Here is an 18,022-nt window from a genome sequence, read left to right as displayed (position 1 = left end):
GCATTCATCCCTTTTGTGAGTTTTGGTGATTTGGATAACAACACATTTAAAGGTCTAACGAGTTTGCTAAGTGTTGAACAGGAAATTCAGTATGATGAACATACTTGAATATTGTATAATGATCAGTGAACAAAGGTTCAACACAAGGTTAAATAACCAGTGAGACAATGCAAATGGATATAATATGGTCTCTCTATATTGGTTTGAATATATGGGCAAGACCTAAGAAATCACTGCATACATATGATCAGAATAGAGGTTGAAGTGATTAAGAGGATTGGTCAAGCCAAAGTGAATAAGATATGAGGAATCGTGAATTGGCTTGACCATATTACTATTAGTCCATATATGCTTCTATGAGAATCAAACTAAAGCTTGATTAATCTTAACAGTTATATCTAGAAGACATTCAAGCAAGGTTCACAATATTGAAGAAATGATTCTCTCAATGGATGCTCAATATGATGTGACTCAAGAATGGCTTGATAGGGTGAAGATAGCAAGGAAAGGGCTTCGAGGAACTAGGCGAAGGTGAAGGCCAAGCGACGGCTTGTAGACCGAGGTACCATGGCTAAGGTGAAGAAGAGAGTACTTGCACTAAGTCGATGAACTAATCAGCTATGAAGAGTTATAACATGTTGATGCATCAGTAAGGTGACTTGAAGCCATGATTTGAACTCATATAAGGTGATATGGTACAAGTCACAGGGTTTGGTTTGAGTTTGCTTCAAAAGGTGAGACAAAGATGTTTGTGATCCTTATGAAGCAATGCCATGGAGAAATCACACATGAGACACCAATGACTCAAGGAGTTTACTTCATTTTATTTTATTTAACTTGAGTATAGGAATCGTTGTACTATAAAGGGGGATCCAAAAAGGAGGTTGGTGTTTGCCAAAGCTCAAACCTCTCTATTCAAAAGCTATTTTTGAAAAGCAAAAATCTCTTTAACGTTCTATGGTTGACCGTGGTTAGGGTTGAGAAACCTAGAGTGTTCTTGCTGAAAAGCAGCTGAACTTCTTCAACTACAGCTGAGCTTTCCAGCTGAACTTGACTTCAGCTGAGTTGAGCTTCTTCAGCTGCAGCTGAGCTTTTCAGCTGAGCTGAACTTCAGCTGAGTTGAGCTTTCTCAACTTCAGCTGAACTCAACTTCAGCTGTGAACCTCTTTGACCATACACCAGCTGAACTTGCCTCCGGGCAGTTGAGCTGGGGTTTTCTCTCCTAAACTCACTGGTCAAGACCGGTTGAACTGGTCCTGAGGGGCAGTTCAGCTGGTCTCTGACCCCTCTGACCTCTGATCTGCAGTCTGCCAGTCAGACTGGCAAACAGGTCGCAAGGAGTTGTCAGGGGCGGTTCAACCGCCCCCCTGGGCGGTTCAACCGGTGTTGGTCAACTTTGACCCGTCTGCGGTCAGTCTGCGCGTCAGTCTGCCAGTCAGACTGGCAGACAGGCTGCCAGGCCTGCCAGGGGCGGTTCAACCGCCCTAGGGGGCGGTTCAACCGGTCTCAGGCAGAAAATTCTGCCCAAATGGCTAGTTTTGAGCTCCACCTATATATACTCACTCCTACCTCTCACCCCACCGCAGGGAGCACGATTTGAACTCCATTTCTAACCCAAGAAACACCTCTCTCTCTCTCTCTCTCACACATCTCTTGCCTCTCCCATTTCAAATCTTTGGAGAGAAATCTTTGAGTGAGCTTGAGAGCTGCGGTTTTGTGCTTCATCTCTAAATCTCTCTTGCTCTTCTTCTTCATTCGAGCTTTGGTACTACATCGAGTTCTTTGTGGATTCATTACTCTTGGAGCTTCTAGCTCCTAGACGACTAGGTGTCTCTTGTGAGTCCCCAAATCTTGTGGAAGACCATAAGAAAGTTGAACAGGCAGCAGATGAAGTGATGGGAGCTAGCTCACTTCCTTCAATGAACGGATTTGCCTTGATTTGAGATTTCTAATTGAATCAAACTCTCGCCCTTTTGAGATTGAGTTACTTCAATCTAAAGGATTTGTGTCCCCTCCTGCTTGTAGTATTGTATTGTCATCCGACAAATTATCTAGTTGTAGGCGTCCGTTCAAAGCGGAAAGAAAGAGCACTGGTCCACGGATAAGCTAAAAGGCAGGATGCAGGTACTGTTATAGAAACTCGGCATGAAACAGGAACTAGGGACAAAGAAGAGAGCCAAATAACAAGTTTAGCAAAAGACCAAGCACCCGCATGAGCAAAGATTATTGTGTGGGCTTTACCTTTGTGGTCGGCAAAGGGAGGATTAGGGTTGAAAGAGACCCGGCTCTTTGTGGGCGCCTCAACGAGGAAGTAGGGCACCTTAGTGGTGTGACCGAACCTCGGGATAAATCTCGTGTCTCTTGTGTTCTTGCTGATTGTGTTTGTTTGTGTTCTTCGTTCTCTCACCATTGCGTGGAAGATTTGTTTATATATTTTTGGTGTGTGGATTTTGAGAAGTGCCCTTCTCAGATCTACTACTTTGAACCCTGTGGATCAACTAGAACATCTCATTTCCAAAGTTAACTGGGTGAATTTCGAGATCAATTCAGTTTTACCCAGTTTGCTTCTAGTTTTTGTTGAAAAAGTTTTAACTTGCCTATTCACCCCCCCTCTAGGCAACTTTCAGTATTCCGCAAGCCCATCCTGCCCGTAAAGAGGGAGGGACCTATATAATACATGCTTTTATATGGTGGAGCTGAAGTCACTCTTCTTTTTTAGAAAAAGGCAATACTTTGATGGTTTTCCCCAAAGGGAGAAGTAGCACATTTTCACACTCAACCACCACTAAGCTTCCTGCTCCCGTGGCATTGTTTTCATTTCCAAAAACACCCACTCACACATTTCCCTGTTCGCGGAGGTCATAAACACTAATTGTCATACCACACCAGACTCGTCCATACCAGTGGACACGGACCATTCGAATAGGTTTGAATTCTGCGCAGAGGGGTACACTTTACCCACTAGTCCGGCTCTGCGGTCTCATGGCCAATGAGACCCAAATCCGAATCTCTTTCTTTCCTCGCACGTCCTTACCTTAACGGTTATACCGGAAGGAGTCAGACCACCGCCATGTCCAAACCGGACAAAACATTCCCCCTCCTTATCCTCCCAGTGCTCCCCAGCCATCATAACCCTGGGGTTTGGACCGTACGAGTTCAGATTGAGCGATTGCTCATACAGTCTCGAGTGGTTGTACTTGTCATGAGTACAGGTAGTGAAGGATGACAAACTAGTCCTTATATGAGGGGACAATCCTTCTGCTCACACCTAACCCGGCTGAGCCAACACCTAAGGCCCTCCCCTAAACCAAGGAGTCCCTGATTATCCCACTCAAAAGGTGATAAGGGCGGATACCCTTCATCATACACTTTTTGAAAACATCGTTTAGTAAAAACACCACCCTTTTCTCATCCCACATTTTGTACTAAAAAGATATTCTTTAATGCGGGTTATCTCTCTTCTCACAATGCAAAGGACCCAACCCTTATTCACGGCTTAGTTAGTTGTAGAAAGAGTAGGTAATTTATGCATCAAGGGAAGCATGGACTTGCCTTCGTTGAAGTTCTCCTGGCACGAAAGATCTATTTCGGAGAGGTCGGGTTCCTGCCCTTCTTCCGGAGCTATAATTTCCGGAGGATCGGATCCCTCTTCTCCTAGCAGAAATAAGCAATGAACAATACATCAACCATGGTGGCTTAGTGGGGTGTGCCAAGTTTTAAATATTATTATTTTGTGCCCTATAATTTGTTTAGACTATTTTTGGTGCATAAAATATCAATATAAGCCTTTATATATGAAAATAGGAAAAATAAATGGGAAAAAGAAAAGGAAAAATGATTTCCTTGCTAACTGGGCCCAGGGGGATTTCGGCCCAGCCAGGGGGGGGCGCGCGCGGCCGCGCGGCATGCGGCCCAACACGAGCCCACGTGCCAGCGAGGAGGGGGGATGTTGTTAGGGGGGTGGTGACGGGGGGGGGGGGGGGGGCGAACCAGCCGGAGTCGACTGCCGGTGAGGTTCCGCAGTGGTTCCGGTTTTGGGTGGTCGGGGAGGTGGTTTAGCATGGACAGGGGTAGGGGATCATGGTGGAGGGGTCAATTTGGTCGGAGGATGCTCAGGACGACCAGTCCACGGCGAGGTGGCGGGCGCCCGCGACAGTGAGGTCGCCGACGAGGCCAATGGGTGTAATAGGCGAGAAGAAAAGGTGTGCCACGCTCGTGGTGAAGTGACGGAGCTCAAGAGCTACACTAATTTGACTAGAACCCAACAGAGAGAGGAAGGGGGGAGCTCACCGGAGAAGAAGATGACGGCGGCACTGGCTCAATCGAGCTCAGGGAAGGGGAAAGAGGTGGCCGAGGCCAGGGTGGAGCTCGGGCGGTCCTTTTTATAGGCGCCCAGGGAGGAGGAGGAAGGGGAGGTGGCGAGCACCGGCGACGCTTGTCGCGGTGGCGATGATGGCGCACAATGGTGGCGATGGGATGGCTCAGGCAAACGGGGTGACAGGATGGCTCGGGCAGACGCAAGGCGCCAAACCGAGCTGGTGAGCGTGATAATGGCAAGGCGACGGGCAGGCGGTGGCCGGTGAAGAACACGCCGATACCTAATCACGGGCGAGGGGGGAGTGGCTGACAAGAGGGGCCTGCTTGCCAGAGGGAGAGCGGTCGCGAGGGAGTGAGAGCGGGCGCGGCTGATGGGTGGGGTCGAGTCGTCAGCGAGGGGAGTTGAGTGTGGCGCGGGGCGGGGCGCGGGCGGGCGCGAGAGGTGGGTCGTGTGGGCCGTGCGCAGTGCGCGGGAGAGAGAGGGGGGACTTGGGCCGGAATCGGCCTAGCCGGGGGGAGAGAAGAGAAATTCCCTTTTCTTTTTCTTTTCCTATTTCCAAATCTATTTTACTTTCTCCTTTTCTATAATCTCCTTTTTCCTTTAAACAAATTTTTATCTGCATTTCTTGGGTGTCAAAATATCCTATGTGAGGTGCTACTAATAACCATAGTGTATGCATATGATGAATGAAATGTCTCCTGAGGTGGGGGTCTTAGGAGATAATTAAGGGGGGTTAGGAGTTTTAGGGTTTCTAACCTTGGGATCAAAATTGGGATGTTACAATACGTGTGTTGGTTCCTACGTGATGTGCCCATGGATGATGGTCTAATGGTCCTGCAGCTTGCTGTTATGTGTTGCATGTTGTAATCGTGGACTTTCTTCTTATGACTATGCTAAAGTTACTACACAATAATAATTTGGTTAGGGTATGAACACGAAGTTCCAACAAAAAAGGATTACACTAAAAACGACTCATGCAAAGCTGCCTGCGCGGCGGCCAGCGAGGACAAGTAGTGCCCCGCTTACTTCTTCACCTTCTGAGCACACATCACAATGGAGCAATGCCACTCACACGTAGGGAGTACACATCACAATAATACTTTACTGTGTTCGCATGCACAGAACGAATACCATAACTACATTGTTGGTGGTTGCGTTGCGGCCACTCACACGTAAGGAGTACGCTCGCTTCATGGGTGGCATGGCAGATTGGCAGACGTGACAGTGGCAGATGCGGGAAAGAGCTGAGTGGCGGGGAGGTGCAGGCTATCGAACTAGGGCTGCAGCCCCGCCAACCCTGGTCCTATATCCGCCCCTGCTCTGCTTGGCACGATTCTATACGAGCTAGGAGAAGAGCCACGACTCGGGCTCATTTAGGCTCGCGAGCCGCCACACTAAGTCTCATATAAATCATAAATTGCATATTTTTATTATATATAAAGTAAAAAAATATGTACTAAAAACCTAGCAACATATTTTAAACTATATATAGCATTTTGTCCATAAAAATAAGAAAATAAGTCAATAACATAATAATGTATAGCACCATTGTCATTAGGTCGTCTCGCGAGGCTCCAAGCCTAAGCGAGCACGCGAGCCTCGAGCTTTCTTTTTTGTAGCCCTACATGCAGGATCGAGCATCAGAATGACAGAGTGATGGCGTCTAAGTTGGACTGATAAGGGGACCTCATGATTAAAATCTATACTCTACTACTTGCAACCAAGAAATAATTAGCAAAGGTCTAGGCCCTCATTGAGCACTATATAGGTCCACCCTTGTTGGTAATCAAAGATCTGTGGAATGTCACCTGGCAATATAGCATCTACAACAAGGTGGCTCAAAATAGTGCTCCAAAAAAGAAAATACTACATTATTTAGAGTGTTTAGGGCACTAAAATCAAATTGACTTCAACAGTTAAGTCTTGAATCACGCATTTTAGGAAGAAAATTATATTATTAGAAATGAAAATGTTGAAAATGATGTACAATAAAACAAAGATAGGAAACTAGTGTAGAGTCACTATCGGAATCCGTGGTTTTGCCGAGTGCTTGGCGCTTTGCCTAGTGCTTTTCGTCGGGCACTCGGCAAAGTCTAGCTCTCGGCAACGAACCGTTTTACCGAGTGTAGGACTCTCGGCAAAGATACCTTTGCTGAGTGCCAAACACTCGGCGAAGGCGGCGCTCGGCAAAGGGCCGTCAGCAGCCGTCTACGACTGACGGCCGTTAGCTTTTGCCAAGCGCCGGACGTCCGCACTCGGCAAAGACGCTTCTTTACCGAGTGCCCCATGGTTGACACTCGGCAAAGAAGTCTTTGCCGAGTGTCACCTTTAGACACTCGGCAAAGCATATTTCTATTTTTTATTTTTCCTTACCAAACTTTTTGTAGTATGTTCCTACACTATGTAGACCTACATGTACCATTTTGGCACAATTATAAAAGTGTTTCCTATAACTATTGGATTTAGTTCGTTTGATGGGTTTTTCTTGGATAATTCAGATTTGAACTGCAAGTCACTCGAAACTTGGAAAACAGTGCATGAAAAAATGATATTCATGCTATTTAGCACAAGTTACAACCGATTTCAGGAGGGGACCGAAAACTTCGAGCACCAAGCTCACTAAACATGGTCGTGAACTTGCCATCCACATGTTTAAAAATTGTATAAAACATAGATAAAGTCAGAAAATCATGAAACTTGTCCACATGTCATGAGATCATATATAGAGGCTGTGATAAAAATTTGAGAAAGTTTCGAGAAAGTTGTGACGCACTATGTGTAGAAACCTAAGAGAACGACATTGAAACTCTATGATTTCATGTGTGGATCTCTTAGGTTTCTACAAATAGTGCCTCATAAATTTTTCGAAACTTTCTCAAATTTTTATCACAACCTCTATATATGATATCATGACATGTGGATAAGTTTCATGATTTTCTGACTTTATTTGTGTTTTATACAATTTTTAAACACGTGGATGGTGAAAGTCGCCTAGAGGGGGGTGAATAGGAGAAACCTAAAAATTATAACTTTAAACCCAAACTTGATCCCTTGATTAGTGGTTAGAACAAGATGCACAATTATCGGAGTGTAAAATTAAGTCCTTTGCTTGCAAAGAGTGTTGCTTTCAAAGAATGCGGAATTGACAAATCAATGCAACTAATAAGTTTATGGAGAATGATGCAAGAGGGCTTAGATAAGAAGAGTAATAATACAAGTTCTTTCTTGCAAGGTGTTGCTTCTTTAAATGAGAATTTAACTTGAAGCAACACAAAATAATATTAGCAAGAAATAGTGCAAGAGAACTTAGAGAGGAAGAAAACAAACAAATTAAAAGCAATAAGCACAAGAGACACATGTGATTTGTTTTACCGAGGTTCGGTTCTCCAAGAACCTAATCCCCGTTAAGGAGTTCACTAAGGACGAGTCTTTTTCAACCCTTTCCCTCTCTCCACCGATCACCAAGATCGGTGAGTGCTTCTTCTTCTTTGTCAACAAGAGACCAAAGTCTCCGCAAGGCCAACCACAAAGATAAGGGGCTCTTGCTAGCTTTACAATGAATGAGAGTCAAAACTCCACGCTCAAATGATCACAAGATGTGGCACACACTTTCTCTTAATGAATCTCACAAGGCACTATTGCTAAACTCACACGAGTAGCTCTCTTTTGCTTGATCTCTCTTTAGTGGCACTTGTATTGCTTGTGGTGGCCTAAATCCAGACACTGACCGGTGCGTCGCCACGTCACCCAACTGTTAGGGTTAGGAGCAGGTCGACCGTTGGAGGCTTTGTCCTCATGTGGCACCAAACAGTCCGGTGCTGCACCGAACAGGTACTGTTCACTGTCTGGTGCGCCTCTGACTCTGCGCTCTGACTCTGCCGCGCACTGTTCCTTGGGACAGGTACTTTTTCAGTCGACCCAAGCGCAAAGTAGTCGTTGCTCCGCTGGCACACCAGACAGTCCGGTGGCACACCAGACAGTCCGGTGATTTTTAGTGGAGTGAGCCTGCTGAAACCTGAGAGTGGCTTGTTGGACTTTATACAGTGGTGCACCGGACACTGTCCGGTGGCGCACCGGACAGTCCGGTGCGCCAGACCAGGGCACACTCCGTTCCTTTGCTTCTTTGCTTTTGAACCCTAACTTTTATCTTTTATTAGTTTGTGTTGAACTTTTATGCACCTTTGGAATATATAATCTAAAGCAAACTAGTTAGTCCAGTTATTTGTGTTGGGCATTCAATCACCAAAATTATTTATAGGAAAAGGTTAAACCCTATTTCCCTTTCAATCTCCCCCTTTTTGGTGATTGATGCCAACACAAACCAAAGCAAATATATAAGTGCAGAAATGAACTAGTTTGCATAAGTTAAGTGCATAGGTTACTTGGAATTAAACCAATTTATAATTTCACTAGATATGTATGGATCGCTTTCTTTCTTTTAACATTTTGGACCATATTTGCACCACTTGTTTTGTTTTTGCAAATTCTTTTGGAAAATCTTTTCAAAGTCTTTTTTCAAATAGTCAAAGGTATATGAATAAAATTTCGAGAAGCATTTTCAAGATTTGAAAATTTTTGCCCCTGTTTCAAATGCTTTTCCTTTGACTTAAACAAAACTCCCCCTGACTGAAATTCTCCTCTTAGCTTTCAAGAGGGTTTTAATAGATATCAATTGGAAATGTATTTAGATGCTAGTTTTGAAAATATGCCAATTGAAAATAAACATACCAATTTGAAATATATTAATTAAAAATTTTCGCCCGAAAGATGGTGGTGCGATCCTTTTGCTTTGGGATAATACTCTCTCCCCCTTTGGCATTAATCGCCAAAAACGGAGACTTTATGAGCCCTTTTAAACTTTCTCCCCATTGGTACAAGTAAATAAGAGTGAAGGATTATACCAATTTGGAGTGCGGAATACCGGCAAAGGGTAAATAATACCGATGGAGTTGAGTGAAAGCGTTGTCTTTGCCGAATACTCCATTTCCCTTTCAATCTAAGACTAATGCAAGAAATACTCATGGCAGCACATTAGTCTTTGGCCTTGGCACAAGAATAATAAGAAATATGTATGTGTACCAGATGAAAGCGATATGATCAAAAGATATGTCAATTAAGCTTAATCATAGTTCTATATAATATAGATTGCTCCCCCTAAATATGTGCCTTGATAGGAATACATATTTTGGCCTTAAATGCCAAATTCACATAATTAGGTTAATGAGAACATATCTATATCATAGAGATTGTGAAGTGCAATGTGTCATAATATAAGTGTGATGCTCACGACAGATTGTGCATTTATAAAAGCATGTTATAGATATTTGATGCATTTACCCTTGAGGTTTCAAAGAGACTTAAGGAACTTCCACCTTTGAGACAAAGGTAGCTTATACTCGTTACAAGGTTAAGCTTTAAGCTCTTTGCCAATAAAATTACTTCACCCAGTTTTAACAAAAATGCATTAATGCAGGAATGAAATTTTTGAGAGGTTAAACTAGGTATGAAGCAGGGATAATGCATAGACATGCTTTCTCTTCCTTTTATACAAGATATGCGAAGAATGTATAGGAAGATTTAGGTACATGTGTAAATGAGAGGAAGTAGTTTACCCTTTTGTACCTTTACCTAGAGACGCTCTCTTCATTGTGCTTTGTTCTTACTTAGTCTTGGTTACTTAAGACGTATATTCAAGACAATGTATGAAAATATTTTGCACAAGAGAGAGTTCTACAACTAGTGATCCTTTTCTAAGTCATTGTTGTCATATATCAAGTAGATCACAAATTGCATAGTTTTATCCTAAATTCTCCTTTTAACTTAGTGCATATAAAGAGAGACATTAATTGATAGTATATGAGGCACTAAGCAACATAAGAGTCAATTGAAGTTATTCAATGAATAACAGTTGCGATCAAAAGAACAACATTAGAATATCAAATAAGCTTAAAATAGGAGAATCCAGTAAATATGCTACTTTAACAATAAAAGCTACAACCCTTAATAAAAGTGATATTACTTTACCAAATTGGATTGATTTGAAGAAGCATACTTTATAAGAAACTTATTCTCATACTTGAGACTTTATGAGATTACTAAGAGAAAATGTTAGTCTCAATATGATCAAGATATAGAAATTGAGCTCCCCCTAAAGATATGCATCAAGAATTTGAATGACTTGGCTAGATGCACTTTTCCTTTAAAGAAACATAGGAGAATACATTGAACATCTTGATCAAGGCATGTAATATTTCCAATAATCAACTTATGTATGGTATTCTCAACAATCAAAAGGTTTAGAATACTTACAACCACACCATTGACCATTTGAAGATCTTACTGACCAAGTAGGTGTTGTTGTTCTTGATGTCTTCCTTTTGAGTGTCCTCCTTTTGAAGTTATCTCTTTTTCTTTTCAAACTTATTGAAAATACTCAAGAAAGATATTAGCAGCATAGAAGATTATATGATGAATGATGATTTCTTTAGATAAGAGATACAAACAATTCATCATCCACAAGTCACACAGACACGAAGTAAAATCCTTAATATTAGTGCACATCATTAGAAATGAGGAATATGCACCTTTTAACATTTCTAATCAATCATAGGAAATTTACTTCTTCATATTGGATTTATTAACATAGCTTAGAAGCATATTGATATGAGAACAGATATAACAAAGGCATGAATTACATTCTAATGGACTAATGCATTTATGAAAACAGGATTGAATGCACTTCTAGCTGATTTTAGTCCAATAAGGAATTTATTCTTCTCATAGGTGGAATATGATAATATAGAACAAATATCAATTGATGGGAACTATTGTTGATTAAGAAGATGATTTCCCATACCTTTGCTTTTACCTTTCTTCTTTTAGGTGAAGAGCAACCCTTGAGGCTTGTGTCTTTTAATAAATTGAACATGCGCTTATTCTCTTGTAGATTTTCATAAATATGCTCAAGAGATATGTCATTAGTAACACAAGCACTAGTTTCCCTTTTTGTAATCTTTTTGAGAAGGAATGAAAGGTAGATTACTAAAGCATGGAAATTTTATATCATGAACTAGATTATCATGTCATGCTCAGTTTAAACTCATAAGCATAGCTAATTTCTTAAGATTATGGGAACAAATCTAATTCATGACATGGAGAGCGATGAATGTAGAAGAATCATATCCAATTTAAGCAAGAGGAAATACATCATAAATCATTGGATTGATTTTTTTTCATATTAGATTACGCATTTCCATAGAGAAACTTATTCTCTAAATGTGAGACTACTTAGGTCAAATAGACAAAAGCAATAGTTTCACGATTCTAGTCATAAAGAGATATTCCCTTTAAAAGTGTCCTAAGGATTTGAATTCCCTATATGACACCTTATCCTTTTTAAGAACTTGGAATATGTCTCTATGTCTAGACCATGGCAGTAATGGGATGATTAGTGTAAAACATGCCATATAGTACTTACAATAATTTAAAGCATGTAGATCGCCATAATATTGAAATGATGAAAATTCAATCTACCATATGAGAGGAACTTTCTCCGAGAACGGTGACATAATTTGATAATATTATTAAGTGCTTCCTTTTTCTATGTGACTACACAAGACACAAGAGAAATGGTAAATGAAGATACTTGCACTTAAAAACATAAGTGTTACCATCCTTTGTCTTTCCTCCATGTTGTAGGCTTTGGTTTTTCCACACAGGATAATCCTTTAATTCCTACAACTTCAATATCCTGCTTGAGATGATATGAGTAGATATAATAACTCAAAATAACTTTGGGTCAATCTTAGAGATATAGATCATTGTAAGATTGATAGCTTGAGTTAATATGAATTGAATTGATCCTCTCAAGCACATCCAAAACTTCATATCATCTCCTTTCCCTGCAAAGCTTGTCATGCATATTTTGGTCCCCATCTCTTGATGGGTCCATCAAGGTTAGTCAACAAAGATCTAGGAACCCAAATGTCCTTTGTGCTAGCACTTGGTAAACTCATTACCTTTCTAGCACAAGTTGCAATTTTGGATTGCCTAGTTACATATGAATCAATTGACAAGTTGGGGGCGGGATAGTTACTAATAGGACAATCCTTACATTGATGTCCTTTCTTTCGGCATATGTAGCAAAGGCGATCTTCATGTCTTGAAGATTTCTTCTTTCCTTGTTTCTTGCTTGCTACATGGTTAGTGAATATTTTCTTTTCTAAAACTAGGCCTTTTTGTTTTACATAGGGACATGACAACTAAATGTCCCTTCTTAAAGCATCTAAAACAATGTTTATCATCCTTATTAATAATCAAGCCATTGTCTTTAATATAGGGACATGACCTAATCAAGTGCCCATTTTTAAAGCATTCACTACACTTCTTACTTTTCTTAGTGTGAAGTGTGGCTTGATCATTACCTTGGATGTTACCTTGCATGGAGGCATGGTTGAGACTTTTGGCAGAGGTATTGATTTTTATCTTTTGTTCCTTCCTCTTGACAATCCTCAAATCCTTGACTTTTTCTTCAAGGGATTTTGTGCATGCCACGGTTGTTCCCGTCTCAAGCTTTTTCACCATGTAATCACGGTTATCTTGAGAAGGTTGGGTAGTGCACTTCCCTTTTAGTTGTGTCAAGCTCGTTCTTAGCCTCTCATTTTCTTCCTTGAGCTTTTGACATGTTTATCTTTCGTTCCTGGAAATTCTAGCTCAAAGGAGGAATTACTTGTTGACGAGCAACAAGCATTAGCACATGGTAATATAGTTTCAATTTGAATACATGTGCATGAGTGAGGTTCGGTTCACCAAGAACCTAATCCCCGTTGAAGAGTCCACTGAGGACGAGTCTTCTTCAACCCTTTCCCTCTCTTCACCGATCACCAAGACTAGAGAGTGCTTCTTCTTCTTTGTCAACAAGAGACCAAAGTCTCCGCAAGGCCAACCACAAAGATAAGGGGCTCTTGCTAGCTTTACAATGAATGGGAGTCAAAACTCCACGCTCAAATGATCACAAGATGTGGCACACACTTTCTCTTAATTAATCTCACAAGGCACTATTGCTAAACTCACACGAGTAGCTCTCTTTTGCTTGATCTCTCTTTAGTGGCACTTGTATTGCTTGTGGTGGCCTAAATCTTGTGTATGAGATGGATCAATGAATGGAGGTGGTTGGGAGGGATGGAATATGTCAACTATATGACTTGGAATGTTGCTTGGGCTCCCACACCATAAAATGGCCAGTTGGGGTGGTATTTATAGCCACCAACCATCTTGTAGCCGTTTGGGAAGGCTGCTGGTGATGGGCGCACCGGACAGTCTGGTGCGCCACCGGACACTGTCCGGTGCGCCGCCACGTCACCCAACTGTTAGGGTTAGGAGCAGGTCGACCATTGAGGCTTTGTCCTCATGTGGCACCGGACAAGTACTGTTCACTGTCCGGTGCGCCTCTGACTCTGCCGCGCACTGTTCCTTGCGTCGGGTACTTTTGCAGTCGACCGTTGCGCAAAGTAGCCGTTGCTCCGCTGGCACACCAGACAGTCCGGTGATTTTTAGCGAAGTGCGCCTGCTGAAACCCGAGAGTGGCTTGTTGGACTTTGTACGGTCCTGGTGCACCGGACAGTCCGGTGCGCCAGACCAAGGCACACTCCGTTCCTTTGCGCCTTTGCTTTTGAACCCTAACTTAGATCTTTTATTGGTTTGTGTTGAACTTTTATGCACATGTGGAATATATAATCTAGAGCAAACTAGTTAGTACAATTATTTGCGTTGGGCATTCAATCACCAAAATTATTTATAGGAAAAGGTTAAACCCTATTTCCCTTTAAGATGGCAAGTTCACGGCCATGTTTAGTGAGCTTGGTGCTCGAAGTTTCCGGCCCCCTCCTGAAATCGGTCGTAACTTGTGCTAAATAGCATGAATATAATTTTTTCATGCACGGTTTTCCAAGTTTCGAGTGACTTGCAATTCAAATCTAAATTATCCAAGAAAAATCCATCAAACGAACTAAATCCAATAGTTATAGGAAACACTTTTATAATTGTGCCAAAATGGTACATGTAGGTCTACATAGTATAGGAACATATTACAAAAAGTTTGGTAAGGAAAAATAAAAAAATAGAAATATGCTTTGCCGAGTGTCTAAAGGTGACACTCGGCAAAGACTTCTTTGCCGAGTGTTAGCCGTGGGGCACTCAGCAAAAACCCTAAATACATAGTTTGCTGAGTACCTGTCAGTAGGCACTCGGCAAAGACGTCTTTGCCGAGTGCCGGATACAGAACACTCGCCAAAGAATATTTTTAAATTTAAAAAAATCTTTGCTGAGTGCCTCCTATCTGGCACTCGGCAAAGAAGGGAAACTTAACGTACTGGAGGCCCTTCTCCTTCTCCTTCTCTCACTCACTCACTACTCTCACCCGCCGCCGCCGCCTCCCCGAGCACGCGCACCCACCGCCGCTCCCCGCCATTGACGCCGCCTCCCCGAGCTCGGCCGCACCCGCCGCCGCTCCTCTCCGTCGAGGCCCCTCCCCGCCGCGCCTTCCCGCGACCGCTGCCGCCGCCCATGTGCCCTCGGCCGTCCCCACGCCCCGCCTCCCCGCGCGCCACCAGCGCTGCCCCCACGCCCCCCCACACACACCACCGTCGCCCGGCCCCGCCACGCGCACCATCGCCGCCCCCACGCGCACCGCTGCCCGGCCCCGCCACGTGCACCATCGTCGCCCCCACGCGACCCACGCTCGACCCCGACAATCTTCACTATTTAGGTATGAATTCATTATGTGTCATTTTGTATTTATTACTGATTAGATGATAGAATGTATAAATCATGTAAATTTGTGAATGATAGGATGTAAATCATGTAAGTTAGGCTATAGTCTCGTTCAAAATTTGTGAATGAAATATGTACATCATGTAAATGTAGTTTTCATGTAAATGTAGTTTCCATGTAGTATATATAATATAAATGTCGTTTGCATGTAGTTTTGTTGTGCTATCTCTCATGGATTGAATATATATATATATGTGTGTGCAGAGACAACGTGTCGAGGATTATGATGTCGATGCGGGGGTAGCGGATATGTTGAACGACTATCACGAGGCACAATACACGGGAGGATGTACGGATGACGAGCTAGAGCCAGCTGCAAAGGCGTTCTACGACATGTTTGACGCGGCACAGAAGCCCCTTCACGGCCAGACAAAGGTTTCTCAACTAGATGTCATTGGGCGTGTAATGGCGTTCAAGTAGCAGTACAGCATGAGTAGAGACGCATTCTGTAACACCCTGATTTTGGGGGTATAAAATTTCTTTCTAATTATCACCTAAAATCATGTGTTACTTCTCTCACTAGTTCTATCTATCTCTATATTGTCTCTCTCTCTCTTCCTCTTAAGTAGAACTAGCTTAAGTTAGTAGGAGGATTTAATTATTTATTTTTGCCAAAACATTATGTGTCATAACATGTCGCATCATGCTAAGCTTAGAATATTCTTTGAAGTGTTGCACATGTTTGAATTTGAAACCTAGTTTGAATTTGGATTTGAAAACACTATAGAAAAGAAATTAGAAAATCCAGAGAAAAAGAAAAGGAGAAAGCAGCCCAAACCAGCCCATCTCGGCCCAGCCAGGCCGCGCGCCCGCACCGCCTGACAGGCGGACCCCGCCTGCTAGCGACAGTTCCCTCTCCCCCGCGTGCTCTCTCTCTCGCTCTCTGCCCGCTAGGGCCAACCTGTCGGCGCCATTTTTCTTCACCCGCGCGCTCCCTCTCTCTCTCTGTCTCGCGGGCCCAGATCGCCAGTCACCGAGCCGTTGCCCCGCGCGCCCTTTTCTTCTCTCTCTGTGCCGTGGGCCTGCCTTGTCAGTTCTGCCTTCTCCGCGCTCGCCGTGGACCGGCGCGTGCGCACTCACCCACGTCACTAGATTTCTCGGCCACGACGCCCGCTCATGCGCCCAGCTCCCTTCTTAGAGCCCCGCCAGTACCCCACGCACGCCCCTCGCCTCATTTCGCACAGCTTCACTCTCTCTCACGCTCTGCCCACGCCGCCAGCCGCCGCTGGAGACCCGTGCCTGCTTCCCTGGCCATCTAGCTCGCCGGAGACAGCGCCAGGCCTCCCCGAGTTCCGCCCCGAGATGAGACACCCGTCCCCGTGCCCAATTTCCCCTATTGCGCTTTGTGCTCGACCAATTTCACCTTAGCGCGATGGTCAGTCGATTTAGCCCGGTCTAGTTCCCTGGAGTAGGTCCCTGGGTCACCCCTGCCTCTGCTGAAGCTAGCCCAGGCCTTAGCGCGCCTTAAGTCCCCTCCCTGTGGCCGGAATGCCTCACGGAGTTACTCCGGCCCGCCCGAGACCTTCTCACCGCCAATCTCCCCTCTCTGCCCATGGATTCATGGCCTCTTCCCTGCCATTGAGTTTGCCGTGGCGTTCTCTCCCTCTCTGCCTAACTCCGGCGACCCCGGAGCCACCCTAGCTCGCGCTAGCCTCAACTCCGGCGACCTCGCCGCCGCGGAGAAGAACAGTGCCGCTCGCAGCCGTCCATCCTCCCTAGTCTGATCCCCTCCATCTGATTCAGATCGCATGGCTCAGGTCATGAATAATGCTTCGCGCACGCGCGCCTAACGCTCTGGCCCGCCTGTCAGCGCCCAAGCCCTCTGGCGCTGGGCCCGCTCGGTCAGCGCGCTCCCCCCTCTATCGCTGACACTCCTTGGCCCGCATGTCAGCGCTCGCCCGCCCGCGCGCGCCCTCGGCCGCAGATCTAATCTCAGCCATTGGTTTTAGATCTGACGGTAGGAATCACCCGATACCCCTTCGCGCGGTAGTTTTATTAAAGAGACCCTCGGTTTATCGGAAATCAACCCGTCGTCCCTGGTTTTCGCGCGCAGGCCCCTGTAATCTTGCAGATTTAACCTTGGACTTTTAAATATTCACAGAATTAGACCTAATTTCATATTTTGAATTCCCAAACTTGTTTATTTCACAACTTTTGCATATGAACTCCAAATTTAGTGATTCAAATTGCAAAATGTTCGTAGAATTATTCTCTATTTAAATAAAATGGTTTCACTTACTGTCTGCACACTCTAATTTTTAGGATTGAATATGAACTAATGTAGATACATTTTTATTTATTTAATAAAATAAATAAAAGGAGAACCTTAGAGATTTAAACATGTTTTAGCTTGTGAGATTAATAATGTGTATTACATGAGTTCATCTCTGTTCTAATTTTTATGTCACAATAAAATAAATTGAACTATGATTATGTACTTGTAAGTAACACTTAGGGAAATAATAATCTATTTCCAAATGAAGTAAATTTATGTTATAGTTCATGCCATACTTCGAATTCATTATCCCTTATGTAGAATTGTGTCTTTTTAAGATGTGTTCCAATGTTTGTACATGTTTGGTGTGATGTTCATTTGTACTTTCCAAATGTATTGAATGCATGCTCACTTTATTTAGACAACGAGCAGTCCGAGGTTCCTGAGTGTGTTGTTGGAGACCTCCCTGAGCAACAACCTGGTGAAGGCAAGTGTCCTCTGACCTATTATGTCCTACATACTTTATGATTCACTGTCCCGCATTACTTTATGAAACCTAAGGATTGACTAGTCTGTATTCACTTATCCTTGTTTACCTTTTGGGTTATCATGGTTAGCATGTTGCTATTGCCTTAACTTAATCAATGAACATGATGTGA

Source organism: Zea mays, chromosome 6 (genome assembly GCF_902167145.1).
Source record: "Zea mays cultivar B73 chromosome 6, Zm-B73-REFERENCE-NAM-5.0, whole genome shotgun sequence".
Classification (NCBI taxonomy): Eukaryota; Viridiplantae; Streptophyta; class Magnoliopsida; order Poales; family Poaceae; genus Zea; species Zea mays.
The sequence above is the reverse complement of the archived record's forward strand: the minus strand, read 5'-3'. Positions refer to the sequence as shown.